At 39.0% G+C, this 18,069-nt stretch overlaps 1 long non-coding RNA gene across 2 annotated transcripts; it reads left to right on the top strand.

Annotated features, from left to right (window-relative positions):
• The first annotated feature begins 3,452 nt into the window (after positions 1–3,452).
• LOC121400580 lies at positions 3,453–17,758 on the top strand. Of its 2 annotated transcripts, XR_005965833.1 has the most exons (5): positions 3,453–3,782; positions 5,453–5,523; positions 6,135–6,372; positions 15,850–16,251; positions 17,678–17,758. It is a non-coding gene; the product is annotated as an uncharacterized LOC121400580 (long non-coding RNA). The 2 variants fall into 2 exon arrangements; XR_005965832.1 differs by lacking the exons at positions 15,850–16,251; positions 17,678–17,758 and having other exon boundaries at positions 6,135–6,592.
• Positions 17,759–18,069: the final 311 nt, after the last annotated feature.

Here is an 18,069-nt window from a genome sequence, read left to right as displayed (position 1 = left end):
CCAGAAAGTAACTTCCCAGCTTTATATTTACCTATTTAAGATTATGAAATATGTTCTATTTTAAACCTATGATAAATATGCCCATAAAAGTCCCAACAAGTGAATAAATAACTTGTGATCTGCTGAGCTCTGCCTTTAATCTTTGACAGAGGTTCCCAGTTTTATGTCAGCAAACAAAAGGTTATTTTTCACTTCATTTGGTGTTTGTACATTTGGTCATTAGTTTCAAAAGAAGATACATGAACCATCAAAATGCAGCAATTAAGGTCCGATTCACAGAAATGGCTGGTACAGCACTATGGCCCTTGGCATCTGCTCTCAGGGGGAAAACTCTGGTAGAAAAAAATGCCCCTCTTACCTGTCACTGCTACTTAAATGAAGGACAGGCCTGTGATTGAACACAGATGAGATGGAACAGTGACAGGTGGGCCTCCCCACCAAAACACTGACTTGACAGCTTCAGCACTGAGCTCTCTCTCTGCAACTGTTCTGTATGCATTCAATAGTAAACTAGTCCATCATTAGTATAATGAGCATGAAGTAGTCATAACTCACAAGTGGAGAAGGGCATTGCTCTCTGCCTCAGTTGCAAACAAAATGTCCTGTGTGCCAGGGGCCTAATGTGTAGGTACCTTAAATAGCCATTGATGCTGCCACTGATGCTTTGGGACCTGAAAACATTTTTAACAATTCCTACGTACCTGTCTGGGGCTTTGTCCTTTTCTTCTTGAATGAACCAGTCTTTCCTAGCCAAGCTTTGTTCAGCAGCAGCTGTAGGGGTAAAAAAAAAAAATTAGCACAAAAAATAAATATTATGGTAGAGGGGATTAACTATAAAAAAAGCATCACTGCATATTCCAAATGGCAACCAATCAAAATGTTCCTTGTACTACACTGAACAGAACTATTTGCTTATTTTTCTCTATTGGTAACTGAACTTATGTTTATGCCACCCCCCTATATTCAGTGAACATACCATTTCCCCTAAAGAAACAAATGAAAAACAGGTGGAAACGTGCTGTACAGAGCAGACACACAAGAACTAGCTTTTATATACCTGACAGATTTTATAATTTATAAAACGTGACAGAGTTAAAAAAATGTCTTTTTCTGAAAGATGTGTGCTTTTCTTTAAAAGAAGACAAACGATACAATTATAACAACCAATCGCCACTTGCTGTTCCAAGTACAAAGCCCACCATCAACACATACCTACTGCTCTTAAAATAACCCAGCCATTTCTCATCTACTGTATATCATGCTATCTGAGTTTATTGGATTAAATGAAGTGCTATGACGGTAAAAGCTCATGAGATAAACTGACAGTAATAGGGATATTCATAACTATGTAAATATTTAAGCAATAAGGTAAACTGTTTTTGCCAACCCTTGCGGTTAAATAATTATGATAAGATAGTATATCACATTTCTGTCAGAATCAGGACACAGCCTAATGTCTGCTGGATACGAATAAGACCCCAGACTAATGATTCCTCCTTCCAATGCAAATAACTGCCATCACTATCTACACCTTGGCACCCTATAGATATCCCAGTTCACATATGCAGCAAGTAGCTTTACCAGTAACACATATTCACACACACAAGGAGAAATTTACCAACCTGACATATTCCCGTATCTCACTTTCCTGCCATTACTGGGTAGGTACTGTCTTATGCTGGATACTAGCCAGACCGCACAACCAGCAGCAATCCATCCTATTAATTCCTCCTTCCAACGAACTGTCATCATTAACTGCTAGGCAGTTCATCCCAGAATTCGGCACGATTTAGTTAAACTAAAAATTAGCCTTCTTGGTTATGTATCTGCTGCATACTAGCCAGACCTCACAACCTGCAGTCCTTCCAACTGATTTCCCCTTCCAACCGAATTAACTGTCACCAATATCACAAACAAAAACCTGGTGCTCTGAAACCTTGCAAAGTATTTTTATTGTTAGCCAATATAAGTATCACTTCTCCAATACTTTTTCTATATGTTTGTTTTTTATTTGTTATTTTTACTATGTGCTAAAAAGCATCTCACCTCCCTGCCAGTATTGGGGTCCAATCTGCCATCTGCTGGAACTGCAAAAACTCAGAAGCAAAAGTCTATCCTTCTTACTCCTCATTCCAACTGAAATAACTGTCATATTGATCAGCCAATAGAAATATGTGGGCGTGGCTTCAAGAGGGCTATGCCCATTGGTCAGTGTACTGCACGTGGGCAGAGACAGTTGCTACCTTGTAAAAACTGGCACCCCACATTACTTTCTCCTCATGCCAACTGAAATAACTGTCATATTGATCAGCCAATAGAAATCGGGGGGGCGTGGCTTCAAGAGGGCTATGCGCATTGTTCATTGTACTGCACGTGGGCAGAGACAGTTACTACCTTGTAAAAACCGGCACTCGCATTACTTACACCTCATGCCAACTGAAATAATTGTAAACACTAGCACCCCGCATTAATCCTTGGTCCCCATGTGCAGCAATACAAGTGAAGCACATTCACACATGGGGAGAAATGACTTGCCTGACATATTCGGCCCATCTCCGACACACACACCTCTACAGCTGTTATAAACACCCCAACAACCCGGCAATTTCTAACCCATAACCTGCAGCCCGACTGTGGATTATGGGATCAGATTTAGTATCAGATTTAGTCGCCTCAACTAAATGCAATGAACAGAGCAGTGCAACAGTAATATGCAAAGATATCAGCTGCCTGTCCGTATCAGTGGCTGCAACACATTATTACTCACCTCTGCAGAGAAGCCATCAGGGCGTTTGGTGCTACAGTTAGAAGGGACCCTGCTATGAAGCTTCACTTTCGAAGGTTCTGTATGTGGGAGGAGCACAAATGGACAGCTCTACTGTACCCCAAAACTGCCTCCTCTTTTCAGCAAACCCGGCTCAGCAACATTCTCACACACCTGCTTCATTCGTTGCTTGCTCCGCGAGCCAATAGAAAACAGGGGGCGTGGCTTCACATGCGGCAGGACCGTCCCCATAGGCAGGTACTGAAGCCGCTGTCCATGGTCCCTAAGTTACTCCTTCACTAGCAGCACTTTTCAACTACAACTTCCAGCTCTAATTAATTTGCTCTTTTACCCCCCCCCCATGGGAATAGTGTCTGAGGTCTGCAAAACTATAGAGCGATCCGATCCATAGGGGAGCGCTATAAAGTGAATGGGAACTCCAGCCCACCCCCAATGTCTCCTTGCTCAACTGTATAAAGCAGTACAGAGTCCTGCATGATATCTCCCTCTGTCAAAACTCCAGCGCTCTCATTCAGTTATCCAAACAGACTCACTTGCTCCATCCCTTCTTTTCACTCTCCGCCCTGAGCCCTCCCCTAACCCAGCCCTCCTCTATCTGCCCTCTCCACATGCTCCATACGCCTCCTCTATTCCCCCTTCTAACTCACTTGTCAGTCTTGGGGTCAAGTGTATTTATCCTACCTCCAGTATCCGCTATCAATGCTCCTTAGTGGCTCCTGTCATTTGAGCTGCAAGATAACGCTCCTCCTCTATTCTGTTTCCGGCAAAAAGGGCCAGCCCACCATGCGGCAGCCAATCAGAACTCGTAGAGAGCAATCACTTGTGATTGGCTCTTCTTAATAGCAATCATATAATTCTCGTTTCTGATTGGATTACATACATGTGCCCACCTTCTGTTGGGAAACCATTGGCTGAGACATGCTGGGGTGGGAAATCTGAGTGAAAAATCCCAGAAAGAGGCAGAATGGTGGAGAGCAGATATGATACTGCAATAAAGGTGCAGTGATTTTGAGTTTTGCAAGTAGCATGAGGGCTGACACCTGACTAAGAAGGGGAGATGGAGGACTCATGAAGGGGGAGGGATGGAAGAGGATGGATAGAAAAGGGCTAACAACACGGCAGTGAGTGGAGATAAGGAAATCTGAGAATCTGTGTGTCTCACTGAATGAAATAAAATAAGAAAAGCTTTTATAAATGTGTGTAAATTAGTTTGCTGTGTGTGAAAATAGGGTGTGTGTTAACTGGAGGGCTGCTGGCAGCTGGAGGGAGATCTCTGTAGAATACTTGCAGAGTATATGCAGCTGGAAGTCGTGGGGGTTTAGGGAGCAATTTGGGGGTTAATTGCACAGGCCCCTGGAGTTGTTCCCCAGGCCCCTCTGCTGAGGTAGAATTCCTACCCCCGCCAGCACTGATACCCCCACTGCCCAATTATCCTCTCCACACACCTCAAGTTTCCCAACACTCTCTCTTCAGCCTGAACTTGTACTATAATCCCCTCTGCACACCTCAAGTTTCCCCAACACCCCCCTTCCCCAGACTTGTACAACATTTCCCTCCCTAGCACTCCCCAAACTTGTACAGTTATCCCTGATGTGCAACTAAGTTTCCCCAGCAGCCCTGCTCTGTCTCTGTACCTTCTGCACCGCTCAAGGTTCTTCCCCCTCTCAACTTGACTCTTCCCTGCAGCCCAAACTTGTAACATTGTCTCTCTCTGCAGTTTCCCCAGCACATTGCTTGCACCCCCTAAACATGTTACATTAGGGCTATTTACATACACATTAAAGGGGTGGGTCACCTTTATAGTATGTTATAGAATTATCATTTTTAAGCAACTTTTCCATTGGTCATTTTGCTTCATTATTTTTTTTATATTTTTCTTTTAAATTATTTGCCCATTTTATCTCTTTCCAGCTTTCAAATAGTGGTCACAGCTACACTACCTACAAATGTATTGTTAATGCTACTTTTTATTACTCATCTTTCTATTCAGATCCTCTGCTATTCATATTCCAGTCTATTATTCAAATCAGTGCATGGTTATTAGGGTAATTTGGACCCTAGCAACCAGATTGCTGAAACTGCAGACTAGAGAGTTGCTGAATAAAAAAATGAATAACTAAAAAGCCACAAATAATAAAAAATGAAAACCAATTGCAAATTTTATCAGAATATCACTCTCTACGTCATACTAAACTTTAATTTAAAGGTGAATAACCATTCAATATTTTGATGTATTTGTTTAAGATACATTATGCTTACTAAATGTAGGGTTGGATCTGTCCATTGTGTCTTTGTGTGGACCAAGATTTTATTAACTCTACGTTAGGTGGAATAAGGCAGAAGGACCCAGCTGAAGCAGGGCTTCCTAGTTATAGTCTGTGCCATAGCAAAGAATGACAAATTTTCAGCATTCCTTGAATGGCCATCTTATTCTGTAGCTTCTACACTTAAAACAAAAAGAGAAGCCTATACAGAAAGTGCATATACAAATATAATTAATGAGTCAATGATGGTGCCACAATCATCTTGCTGGGCCTGCACAAATACTTTTTTCAGTTTATAACCTTTCACTTGATATAACACTTTCTGCCCATATGCTGCTATTGAAGTTTACGTGCCATATACGTTTACCTCTCCCATACAATTATTATATATTTTTTATTTCAGATTTCACAAAGGCGATGCCCTTATTACCATGGCTGCTGGGCTTAAGACTAAAGGAGAAGGAGATAAAAAAGGTTTAGTTCCTCCACGTGCATATGCTATCTTTTACATAAGGGAAAAGTTTTTAGGGCTGCATGTGCCTTTAAGTAGTGCGTATACTCTAGGAAGCCATTGAGAAATACAGGTAGTACAACTATTAGGGGCCCTGCAGAACAATATGATGTACAGTTTAGTGTATCAGAAGGGGCCCCAGGTTTATACTGGGCAATAGAGGGAAAGTGTGTTCAAAATGGTGATTCCACATGCAGTATTTTGAACCAGGCAAGCCAGATACTTTTGTGATGTAGTTAGGTGTACTGTGGTTTGTATCGTAATACAACCAGGGGTGCTCTGCCAATGAGGCCATTTGAGGCACTCGGCCCAGGCGGCATCGTCCCCCTGGTTTCCAGGGGAGGCAAAAATGCCGCTCCTGGTAACTAAGAGCCGAATTACCGGCAATTGCGCTCTCTGCACTAGTGATGTGGACCCTCCCGACCCCTGGCTGGTGCTGAAGGTGAGTGCCGTGGGGGGGCGGCAAAAATGAAAGCCCTTGGGCGGCATATTGGGCAGGATCGCCCCTGAATGCAACTATATCCTTCAGTGGCCTTTTTTTCTTACTTCAGACTATTTTATGTCTGCCTTTAAGGTTTCTTCAGCTAAAGAACCACTGGATCCATTTACAATGGAAAGGAAGATTCTGTGAGAAAGATGATAGAAGCTGGACTCCAGAATCCTTAAAATGTCAGCAACATAGACTAATTGTCTTTCTGGTTCGTCCATCTTCATATGGGTGCACATGCATAGTAGAGTGAAAAGCCGAACTTTAACAAAAAAGCCAGCTTTGACCATTGACCGTGGGCCATCGAAGAAAGAAGCAGAAGAAGGTAATCGCTTTAGGAGGATATTTGATCTATCTGACTGCTGCTTTTTTACTAGCACTTACCAGTATTGTAACCAGGTGCGAATATATATAGAGCAATGTGTAGTAATGTTTGGAGCAAAGTCACAAATTGTATTTTGCAGATTTTCATATTTTTCAGGATGATTTTGCAGTCGAGAGTCTGTTACATTGTTTTTTCACAAGAATAAAGACCAAAAAGTTTACTACAGCATATTCTCGATTTATTTCATCTTTATAAGGCAATTACACATGTGCCATAATTATAGTGGTTCCCATAAACTTCAAGGGAAAATAACCTAATCATCCTTTAACATCGCTAATAGCTTGTGCTCCGCAACATAGCACTTCTACATAACCTTAACAACTACTTGGTATGGCTCATTTATAAACATTGGACAAATTTACACCCGGGCAGTAACCCATAGCAACCAATCAGTAACTAGCTATTTTTCAGCCAGCTGCAGGTTGAACGGTGAAAGCAAATATCTGATTGGTTGCTATGGGTTACTGCAGAGGTGTTAATTTGCAGAGTGTTTATAGATGACCCCCACTGATTTACCCTATGTGATGGAATCATGCATTTACCTTGGTTTCCCAGTATGAGAGGGAGAACACACACCACTCTACACTTAGAGGCACATTTATCAAGGGTTGAATTTTGAATTCAAGTTTTTTAAAACTCCCATGAAATCAAAATTTATTTTAAAAAAATCTAATTGAATTAGATTCGAATTTAAAAAACTTGATTCTAGTTTTTTTCTCTAAAAAAAATCTCAATTGTCAGGAAGGCTGCAAACAACTCAAAATGTATCCCTGGACCACTCCCATTGACTTAAATAGCAATTCGGCAGGTTTTAGGTGGCAAATAGTCTAATTTGAGTTCTTAAAAGGCCAGAGTTTGATAAATCTTGAAAATCAAATTCAAATTTTTTGAAAAACTCGAATCGAATTTGAATAACTCCCTAGTCGAATTTGACAGTTTTGACCATAGAAAACTCGGAAATTAGAATTTTCAATTCCACCCTTGATAAATCTGCCCCTTAGAGTAAGAGAAATATGAACACTTCTATACTATAGAATGATTACACTTATAAATACTCAGTGTCAGTGCTGCCCAACATCTGTGGTACTGAGGGCCAGATGTTGGCAGCCCCCTCAGTTCATAAAAATAACACTTAAAAATATAAACCATAATATATTCCTTGTTTGACATTCAAAAAGCATTAAAAGTACAAGTATGAATTGAGGCATTTTAAGTATGTATTTCCTGAAGGCTAAAAAGGTAGATTAAAGCATAGTATGTCCCCAGAAATCAAGGTTGATACTATCTAAAGAGATACTGACATCAGAAATTGAACCTTTTTTTACATCTATCATAAAATTGACTTTGCATGCTTCTTATGATTTTGCCATAAAGTATTTGCCCAATGCTTTTACATTACCTATCTTGACTCCATGTGATCGCCATATTTGTGCAGCAGGAGTCCGTTAGCATTAGAAACTGCCTGCAATACTTCTTTTTTCATTAACTACTTACTGCCTCCTTTCTCCTGAGCTATTTTAACCCTTCCTAGACTTCCTCCTAAGTTTTCCTGGTTTTCAAGTATGTCCTCCTTATTTTATCCTTTTTTTCTATTGCCTGTCATCAGTCCTGGGAGTGTACTCCTGTGTTTCTGCCATTTATTTTTGTGTAAACAAATATTATAAACTATCTATATAAAATATTTTTTCCAGTGCCCAAAATGAATTGTGTGTTTATATATATATATATATATATATATAAATGTCCAGTTAGTACCCGCACTCTTTCCTTTACAATTTCGTGGGTGCAGCGGTCAAAGTAAAAATATGTAGCCTTCAAGAAGGACCAGCACTCCACTTGTTCAGGTGATCAAAAAATCTTTTATTTCACATCAAGCGTGTATCCAACGTTTCGGCCCACATTGGGGCCTTGAAAAAGGCCCCAATGTGGGCCGAAACGTTGGATACACGCTTGATGTGAAATAAAAGATTTTTTGATCACCTGAACAAGTGGAGTGCTGGTCCTTCTTGAAGGCTATATATATATATATATATATATATATATATATTTTTTTTTTTTTTTTTTTTTTTTTGAAACGTAAGTGGGGGCAGTGATCACAGGACTATCTTATTTCAATCCTTTTGAAGTGGTGTCAGTGAGAGCTTATCTTGATTCCTGCCTGTTCAATTGACAGGCTCAGCAGACAAGGCTCTATTTACATTACAGCAGCTTGTATGAGGGAGGGGTAATGACATCACTCCAACTTGCAGTTCAGCAGTAAAGTGTGACTGAAGTATATCAGAGCACAAGTCACATGACCTGAGGGCAGCTGGGAAATGTCAAAATGTCTAGCCCCATAGCAAATTTTAAAATTAGATATAAAAAAATCCATTTCTTGTTTTGAAAAACGGATTTCAATGCAGGATTCTGCAGTAGTAGCACTATTAACTGATACATTTTGTAAAAAACAGTATCCCTTTAACTGACAGGCTGAGATGGGATAGTCAGGTTGGCATAACAGTCAGGTTTAGGAACTTCAACTAACAATTACCTCTAAGCAAAAAACAATCCACATGACCTTTAGGTAACTTTTAATTTACATTCATATTTTAAAAAGTTGTTTTTAGTATCACTTTAAGTAAATATTTTTGACCATTACATTCTCCCTGTAAAGAACGGATGGGGCTTGGGCAGCATGTAAGGCTGTACTGGCACACAGCAACCCATTCGCTGTTTACAGATTTAATTCTGCTGGCAGTGCATTTTAAAGCCTCTGATAGCTTCCATTGGCATATTACAGTTGGGGCAGTCTGAGTTGCCACCTAGGTCCCATGGCTGTGGGAGACCCAAGGCCTCCTGAACTACCTTTAAAGGGGATGTAAAATACTATTTTTTTTAATGAAAAAATTTATCTCCAATATACTTTAATCAAAAAATGTGTACCATTTTTATAATAAACCTGACTGTATTCAGTGAAATTCCCCCTTCGTTTTACTTGCTCTGACTGCTGCAGATAGGAAACTTCAAACAGTCCCTAACTGCTCTGCAGGGAAACTGATCATACTTTCAAAAGGCAGGGGATCCCCCCAACGTACTTCCCAGAACTCAAGCAGCTTTGTTTGTTTCCCTGTAGAGCAGCCAGCGACCATGTAGAGATTCGTTTCCACAGACCCAATGCAGTCTGTATATTCTGTAGGGATGCACCAAATCCACTATTTTGGATTTGGCCAAACCTCTGAATCCTTTGTAAAAGATTCAGCCATATACCAAACTGAATCCGAATCATAATTTACATATGCAAATTAGGGGTGGGAAGGGGAAAACTTTTTTTATTCCCTTGTTTTGTGACAAAAAGTCACACTATTTCCCTCTCCACCCCTAATTTGCATATGCAAATTAGGATTCAACTCGGCCGGGCAGAAGGATTCAGCCAAATCCGAATCCTGCTGAAAAAGGCCGAACCCCGAACCAAATCCTGGATTCAGTGCATCCCTTATATTCTGATTATTAATCAGTCTTGCTGTATCAGCTTCTATGGCAGATATTATTTGACTTGTGCTGTTTTGATAATTTATGATGATCCATAAGCTTAGCCTCCCAACAGAAGCCCAGACTACACTGAGCATGTGCATAGTCTTGGTCTTGCAAAGATGTTTAAAGGAGAATTCATCCCGTAATAAAAAAAACCTCCCCGTTACCCCCTTGGGTAGACCCTTCTTCCCCCAGCCTACCTGCCTCCCCGGGCAAATGCCCCTCATTTTTTACTCACCCCTCCGTGCAGATTCTGGCCTCGGAGTTCAGGGCAGCCATCTTCTTCTTCTCTGGTAATCTTCATGTCTTGGTGGCATTTGCGGTACATGCTCAGTTGGAGTAAATTTCTGGTCCAAAACCAACTGCGCATGCGCCGAAAGTCACAGAATTTTTTCAAAATCTTCGTGACTTTCGGCGCATGCGCAGTTGGAGTAAATTTCCGGTCCCAAACCACTGCGCATGCGCCAAAAAAGACTGAAGAAAGATGAGGGCTGCCGTGACCTCCGAGGCCAGAATCTGCACGGAGGGGTGAGTAAAAAATTAGGGGCATTTGCCCGGGGGGGGCAGGTAGGATGGGGGGAGGAGGGAGGGGATCTACCCAGGGGAGGGGGTTTTTTTTATTACAGGTTGAATTCTCCTTTAACAGTTACAAGATGATGACCACCTGTGGCCAACTTTGAAAGCATAAATTATTTGTTTTATTTGGCTTCTGGTGCAGCAAGTTCATGATTATATTTTATATACAAAATACAGCATTTCTAGCATTATTCTATTTTAGACTTTAGTTCCCCTTTAATATAATATCTGTTGTATAACATACAGGGGACAAACAAAAAAGTTAAAGAACCTAATGCAAGGGTAAGGGTTTATTGGTACAGATTTAAAATACCAAAAAGTAAAAAAGAATGTTGAAACGAGGAGCATTACCATATGGTCACAATTAATCACAGGCATACCAAACAGAAACACAAAACTTGACATTCCAGCAGGGGGGGTTACTACCCCCAGAGTTTACCCTCACCATGTACAGATTTGCCACAAACTTCCAGGTTCTGCCGCTCGCAAGAATGTTAAAATTTGAAGCTTGTTTTGTGCGACAAAAAGAAAAAGACGCACAACAAAAAAAAGGGAGCACACGTAATGGTTTATTCATTTAAATGTGGAATACAAAGCCTCGAAAATTGTTGGTGGTCAGATTTATTATAACTTGATCCTGTGTTTGTAATCTAGTAGTAATATATATATATATATATATATATATATATGTATATATATATATGTGTGTATATATATATGTATATATAGATGTATATAGATATAGATGTATATAGATGCATATATATATAGATATAGAGATAGATATATATATATAGATATAGATAGATATATAGATATAGATAGATATATATATAGATATATATATATAGATATATATATATATATATATGTATATACATGTGTAGCAGTATGTTGAGCATAAAATGCATGTGAATTTGCCTTCCAAAAGCATAAACATCAAAAAAAGCCCATAGACTCTAATGTAGTTTGCTACAAAAATGACATGCGTCCACAATTTGTCGCACAACAAAATATTCATGAAACAAAAAAGTTTCACAAATTATTCACAGTTTTGAGAATTTTTTTGCAAAACAGGACAAATTCAGTTATCAGTAGTGATTTTTACTTTGTCTAACCGTACTTTGATATCACCATAGAGGTTGTTGTCTTCCAAAGTGGTTTTTTTTTTTTTTTTACCATACTAACTTATTTGAAGAAATGCAAATTTGAAGTTTACAAATCCACTTGGTTTCTATAACCTAAAGAACAATTTAAAAACGCCCCTGAACCGGTCGTAGCAATATTTTCCCACAAATACATTCATCCTAACCAATACACTTTCCTCTATTGCCACTTTTTCCCAATTATTAAAGCACAATTGCTAAAAATGACACATTCCACTTCAGGGAGGTTTAAGTCTTATAGCAAATTATCTAAGCCAGAGTGGACAGCAATACAAACTTTGGATTCTGACAAAAATCTTACCAGAAAGCTTTGTTAAGTTTTAAACTCTTCATTTTGGTATTTACACTGCTAGTTCAGAAAAAAACTGGTGTAACTATTGTTTATACTGACTGGGTTTGAAGTAGGGTAGTCAAATACATTTGTCCCTAGTTTTGTGTGTTTTATCCAATACTTGAAATTAACTTTTTTTCTAATCACTTTTAGGGTTATTAGGGTGTTACCTTTTTTGTGCAATTCAGATAAATGTGTCCCTTTTTATATTTTGACAGTTATGTTCAGTTGTAGGTCTCTTACCTGCACATCCGCACTCTTCAGCTTCCTCGATCACACTGACACAACTTAAATCAAAGGGCTTTTTGTATCCGGAGTGAGCATTTTGACATCATTGGTCACATGATCCATTAAAGAGTAAGCCAGATGGATAATGAAGGTGTTATCTAACCAGGTTTGGTATTTATAATAATAGTAATAGTGAGCATTATGACATCAGTGGTCATGTGATCAATTACAAAAAAAAAGACAGTTGGAAAATAATAAGGTTCTTGTGGCATATAAATATTATATATAAACTTACTAGCACAATACATAAATATATTAGACCACTAGGGTTAGTGGCGTAACTTGGGCTCAAAGTGCCCCCCGCAATACAATTTACTAGCAGCCAATATGTGACTTAAAGGAGAACTTTCTCGCTTGTCTTCTTTTCTCTAGGCATAGGCCTCCAAATGCGCACTAGAGTGAAAAGGCTGGCTTTTCCTTTCTAAGTTCAGCTGTTGCTCTGCTGAGCATGTGCTTGCCCAGACCTTGAAAAAAAGAAGATGGTGATAAGGATCTTTGCAGAAATACCCTGGGCTGGAACAATTTTTAACAAACAGGAGCATTGGCCTTGGGTATTAGGCAAACAATTATAATTACATTGGGGCATGCATAATTGTAATTTAAACTTAAGTTTTCCCATAAAATCCATTTATTTAATTCCCCTCTTTAAAATAAAATGCTGAGCTGAACATTGTTTTTATAAGAAAGTGAAATTAAATGTAAGCATGTTTTCAGTAAAATGCTTCTTTGCATTCAATATTATGAGCTTCTCTAATGCAGGCATTGCAGTGTTGGCTTTTAAGTCACTACAGTTTCAACTACAAGAGACCCCGGCCTTCTGGTTTTCAGAAAAATAGCAATGGTGATTACAGCTAACTCCAATCCCTTTCCCCATTTATATATGCAAGTAATTCCAATCAGTGGTTTACGTTACACTGACACCTTAATGCACAGGCTACCCTAGGCCGTAGGGGCCCAGTGTGATCAGTGGCCAATTTCTATTTTCTTTTATTTTAATATCTATGCATACATAAAAATCCAGATTTTGCACCTGGGAAACTGACAATATGTCTAGCCCCATCTCAGATTACAAAATTAAATCTAAAAAATCAATTTGCACTTGGATAAGAAAAACACTGTTATACTTGTGGGTGGCAAAAGTTAGGCACCCCAAGTGATCCCATTTACTTACCTGACACCAGCGAGCACCATGGAGTGATCGTCTTCCGGCTTCTTCTTTCTTCTCGTGGCTCTCATGCTCAGTATAGCGAAAAGCCAAACTTTAATGGAGATTTCAACCCTAAAGTTAAAAAATCCCGACCCCCCTACCCGACATAGACCCCCCTCCCTCCTCCCCCCATCCTAAGTGTTACCCCGGGCAAATGCCTCTAATGTTTTATTTACCCCTCGGTGCAGATTCAGGCATCAGAGATCACGGGCGCCATCTTCTTCTCTTCAGAAATCTTCAGAATGAGACTGGCGTGTTGGCGCATGCGCATTTGGTGCAATTTTCTGTTTCACGACAACTGCACATATGCCGAAACGCAAGAGAATTTTCAAAGCAGTTGAAGATGGCGCCTGTGAACTCCGATGCCTGAATCTATACCGAGGGTTAAAGAGATACTGACACCTGAAATTAAACTTTTTTTTTACATCTATTATAATATTGGCTTTGCAAGCTACTTCTAACTTTGCCATAAAGTATTTGCATGATGCTTTTACATTACCTGTCTGATCCCCCATGTTCCTGTATGAGGGGGCTGCCATATTTGTGCAGCAGGAGTCCGTTAGCATTAGAAACTGTAACTAACAGGCTGAGATGGGACAGTCAGGTTGGCAAAGTCAGAGTGTCAGAGAGTCAGGCTTAGGAACTTCAACTAACAATTATATACAAAAACAAACCTCTCAGCAAAAATATGATCAACATGACCTATAGGTAACATTTAATGTACATTCATATGCTAAAATTCATTTTTTAGTGTCAGTATCACTTTAAGTAAAAGGTTAGAGGCATTTGCCCGGGGTAACACTTAGGCTGGGGGGAGGAGGGTCTATAATTTCAGAGTTTAATTCTCCTTTAACGGCTATTTCATTCTACTGCACATGCGTCTACCCCAGGAAATTTGAAGAAAGGAGAAGGTGTAAGACTATAGCTCCATAGTGCTCGCTGGAATAATCCCAGGCCAGTGCAGATTTCTCCTGATAGGTACACCAGCCCAGGGTGTCCGGTATGTAAATGCAATCACTTGGGGGTGCCTAACTTTTGGCACCCAAGTAAAAATGACTTTCCTTCTCCTTTAAAGGATAAGTAAACCTTTAAAATAAATGAATGGAAAAATGATGAGGGCCCTATTCTAAGATATTTTGCAATGTACATTCATTATTTATTTTGCTTTCATTCCAATATATTAAAGGATACATGTACTGATAATATGAATTAATTTTGTAAAACAGCGCCATCTGCTGGTCAATTTCCGACCAGTCTGACAGCACCACCAAGTGGTCAAGCAAGTTGTCAGGAGAAAGAAAGAGGCTGATGTTCTTCTGCTTAGGAAAAAAATAAAAACCTTTCTCAAACCTTTCCTAAGCAGAAGAACTTCAGAGCAGCCTCTTTATTTCTCCTGACAACTTGCTTGACTACTTGGTGGTTCTGTCAGACTGGTTGGAAATTGACCAGGTGGTGCTGTTCTAACAAAATTCATTCATGTTAACAGTACATGTATCCCTTAATATCTAGAAATAAAAAGAAAATACATAATGAATGTACATTGCAAAATATCTCAGAAACCTTTTATTTTAAAGGTTTACTTATCCTTTAAGTAAGTGTAAGGTTAGCTAGTGCGGTGGGACGGGCCTCTCCAGCGGAAGATTTATCCAGGCCTGAACAACAGCCTCCCAATAGTGGCCCTGGTTGCAGACATTAATATGCTTATATGCCCTAGCAGCAAGGGCCTGCCCTGACCCAACGATGGTGTGTGCAAGTCGGCTCACCTGGATAAACCTGTGGTTTCCGCACAGTTACAGTTGTAGTATTTCTGGTCAGCTGATCTCTGAGGCAGCGCAGAGACCATCAGAAAATGGTGGTTCAAGGCAAGAGATGTAAAAGGTCAATATTTACTTAAATATATATATATCAGTATGACAAGATTCTTTAATTTACTGTTGCTCAAGTATTCATTTGGGGGTATAGTTTTCCTTTAAAGTTTCTAATGTTAACAGACTCCTGCTGCACAAATATGGCAGCCCCCTCATACAGTAACATGGGACATCAGACAGATAATGTAAAAGCATCCTGCAAATACTTTATGGCAAATGTATAAGTACCTTTCAAATGCAATATTATGATAGATGTAAAAAAGGAGTTTAATTTCTGGTGTCAGTATCTCTTTAATGGATGGAGATTGTGCAGATCATAGTGACTGCAGTGTTGTTAAAACCATATCCTACATAATATGAAGTTAGTTCCAAGGCTGGATTTTACTTTGGGTACCATTCTGTGTATGTATTGTTGAATTGTGATTCCTTTACACTCGAAATTGAATTGATGACCTTTTTTTGCAATTTCAGGTTTGTTAGACATTCATTTTCACTTTTTTTCATGTTGCGGAGGAATGTATAATTACTGTTGCTCCAGCTCCTAACTCTACAGTGACTTTACAGACCCCTAACTGGTACGAGGGACTGCCAGAAACTGTATCTGTCTCATGGTGATGCCTTCTAAGCAATTTGGGAAGTTAGCATTTGCAAAAGACAGAATGGCCATTATATGTGAAACTGGACGTGCATTTATTAACATAAAGGAACAGAAGTCTGCTGGGCCAGATATTGTTTTGAAAGATTATGATACCCTTCCCAGCTCCATTAATCTTTTCTATCCTTTCTGGCTTAACATCTCTAACTGTAAGCCTAAGGTCTGGTCCAAGAAGCTTCAGATACAGTTTTCTGTTATGTTTATCCAAACTGAATCAGGTGAGCCATTGTTTAAAGGGAGATCTGGTATCTATTTTGCTGGGTGTGGGCCATTTATTGTTATGTTTTTACATCTATAATGAGCTATCTGCAGAAGTTTTTCCTGCTCAGCTAGAAGCACGTGAATACGTGAAGCTTCTTCCATTGGCAATTTTAAACGTTTTGTGTGGTATGTTGGTGTTATTGTATCTCGTTCTGTATTACAGACCATTGTGCCTTTACAACTAGAAGGAGCGATTATATTCTTAAAGTTGCCTTTCTTCCGAAAACTGGTTCAGCAGACAACAGGGTTAAAGGGTTTAGTTCATCTTAAGTAACTTTGAATATCAATTCTTCAGTTGGTCTTCGTTTTCCTTTCTCCGTTGCCTCTTTCTAGCTTGAAATTTAAATAGCAATCTGGTTCTTGGGGGTCACTGACCCTGGCAGCTAAAATTCATTGTTTGTAAGGCTACAATGTTATTAATATTGATCATTTTTTTTACTTTATCTTCAAGACTCTTATTGAAATCAGTTCCTGGTTGCTAAGGTAAATTTGACCAGGACAGCCAAGTCATCTTCAAATTAAAGAGCTGCAAATAAAAAAGTTAAATTCTTCAGAAACCTCAAAAATGAAAACCAACTGCAAATTATTTCAGCATATCACAGTCTACTTCATAGGAAAAGTTAAAGGAGAAATAAAAGTAGGTCCAAAAATCAGCCAGATATCTGTTGGGTGAAGACCACACTGATGTACCTTTAATGTTCCTGTCGCTGGTGTTTCAGGATAGAATATCTGTAATCCAGGTGCAGAATCTGCAAACTGTTACAATTTGATACATTTCTCAGCAGCATCTGTGGAATATTAGAAACTATTGTATCAGTTCTCACAGTTGCCTTTATTTAAACTCAGGGATTCTGCTGAGCATCACCAAAAATAGGAAATGGAGCAACTAAAATTTAGAACAGTTACAGAGTCGGTTACCCCTTCCCCTTGGGCTTAAAAATGAAGCATTACAATTGAATATTAGAAAACAGGTAAAAAAAAAAAAAATATAGAACAACGGAAAAAAGTCTTTATTTCTGACCACCTGAAAAGAAAAAAAAAGTGTTTGGAAGGCAAATAGCCCCTTTAAAACATATCTATGTCCAATAGATCATTAAGTTAAATAAAAGACTAAGATCATACAACATAAAAATCAATTATCAAAAATCAAAACTAGATAAAGGTATAACAATAACACAAAAATCTCTCTTTAATCTCGCTTAAAGTAGGAACAAATAGTCAATGAAATAATTTATTTATCACTAATGTAATTGACAATTGTCTTAAGAAACTGAATTATTAGCTGTATCACTTGTGGTATCCAATAATGTATATACCAACTGCCTTTCCTTTTCAACTTCTTAATATTACATTATAAGTAACTGCCTTCTTCCTTTATTTTAGACCTGACAACAATATTAATTGCAGCTTGTTCTGCTATTGCAGCAGTTATTTTCATTATTGGAGTAGCTGTTTACTGTGTCAGAAAAAAGTAAGTAGACGGCTATAACAATTAAAAATCAAAAAATGTCATTTGAAAACTATTGCCATTTATTTATAGATATATCACCAACACTTTCTGGCCTGGCCGCTGATTCCCCCCCCCCCTGCACATATCTAGCCAACAAAGGGGTGTAAGGATGGGCCATCATTCCTATTTAAAATGTGGAATTTCAGCTCTTAAATGAGAACTAAAGCTTAACAAAGAAGTAAGCTAGAAATGTTGTACATTATGTTTTGGGCTTCTTTACCAGCCCAAGGCAACCACAGCCCTTTAGCAGTAAAGATCGGTGTCT

Source organism: Xenopus laevis, chromosome 2S (assembly GCF_017654675.1).
Source record: "Xenopus laevis strain J_2021 chromosome 2S, Xenopus_laevis_v10.1, whole genome shotgun sequence".
Taxonomy (NCBI): Eukaryota; Metazoa; Chordata; class Amphibia; order Anura; family Pipidae; genus Xenopus; species Xenopus laevis.
Note: the sequence above shows the minus strand (reverse complement) of the source record. Positions and strands in the feature narration are given on the sequence as shown.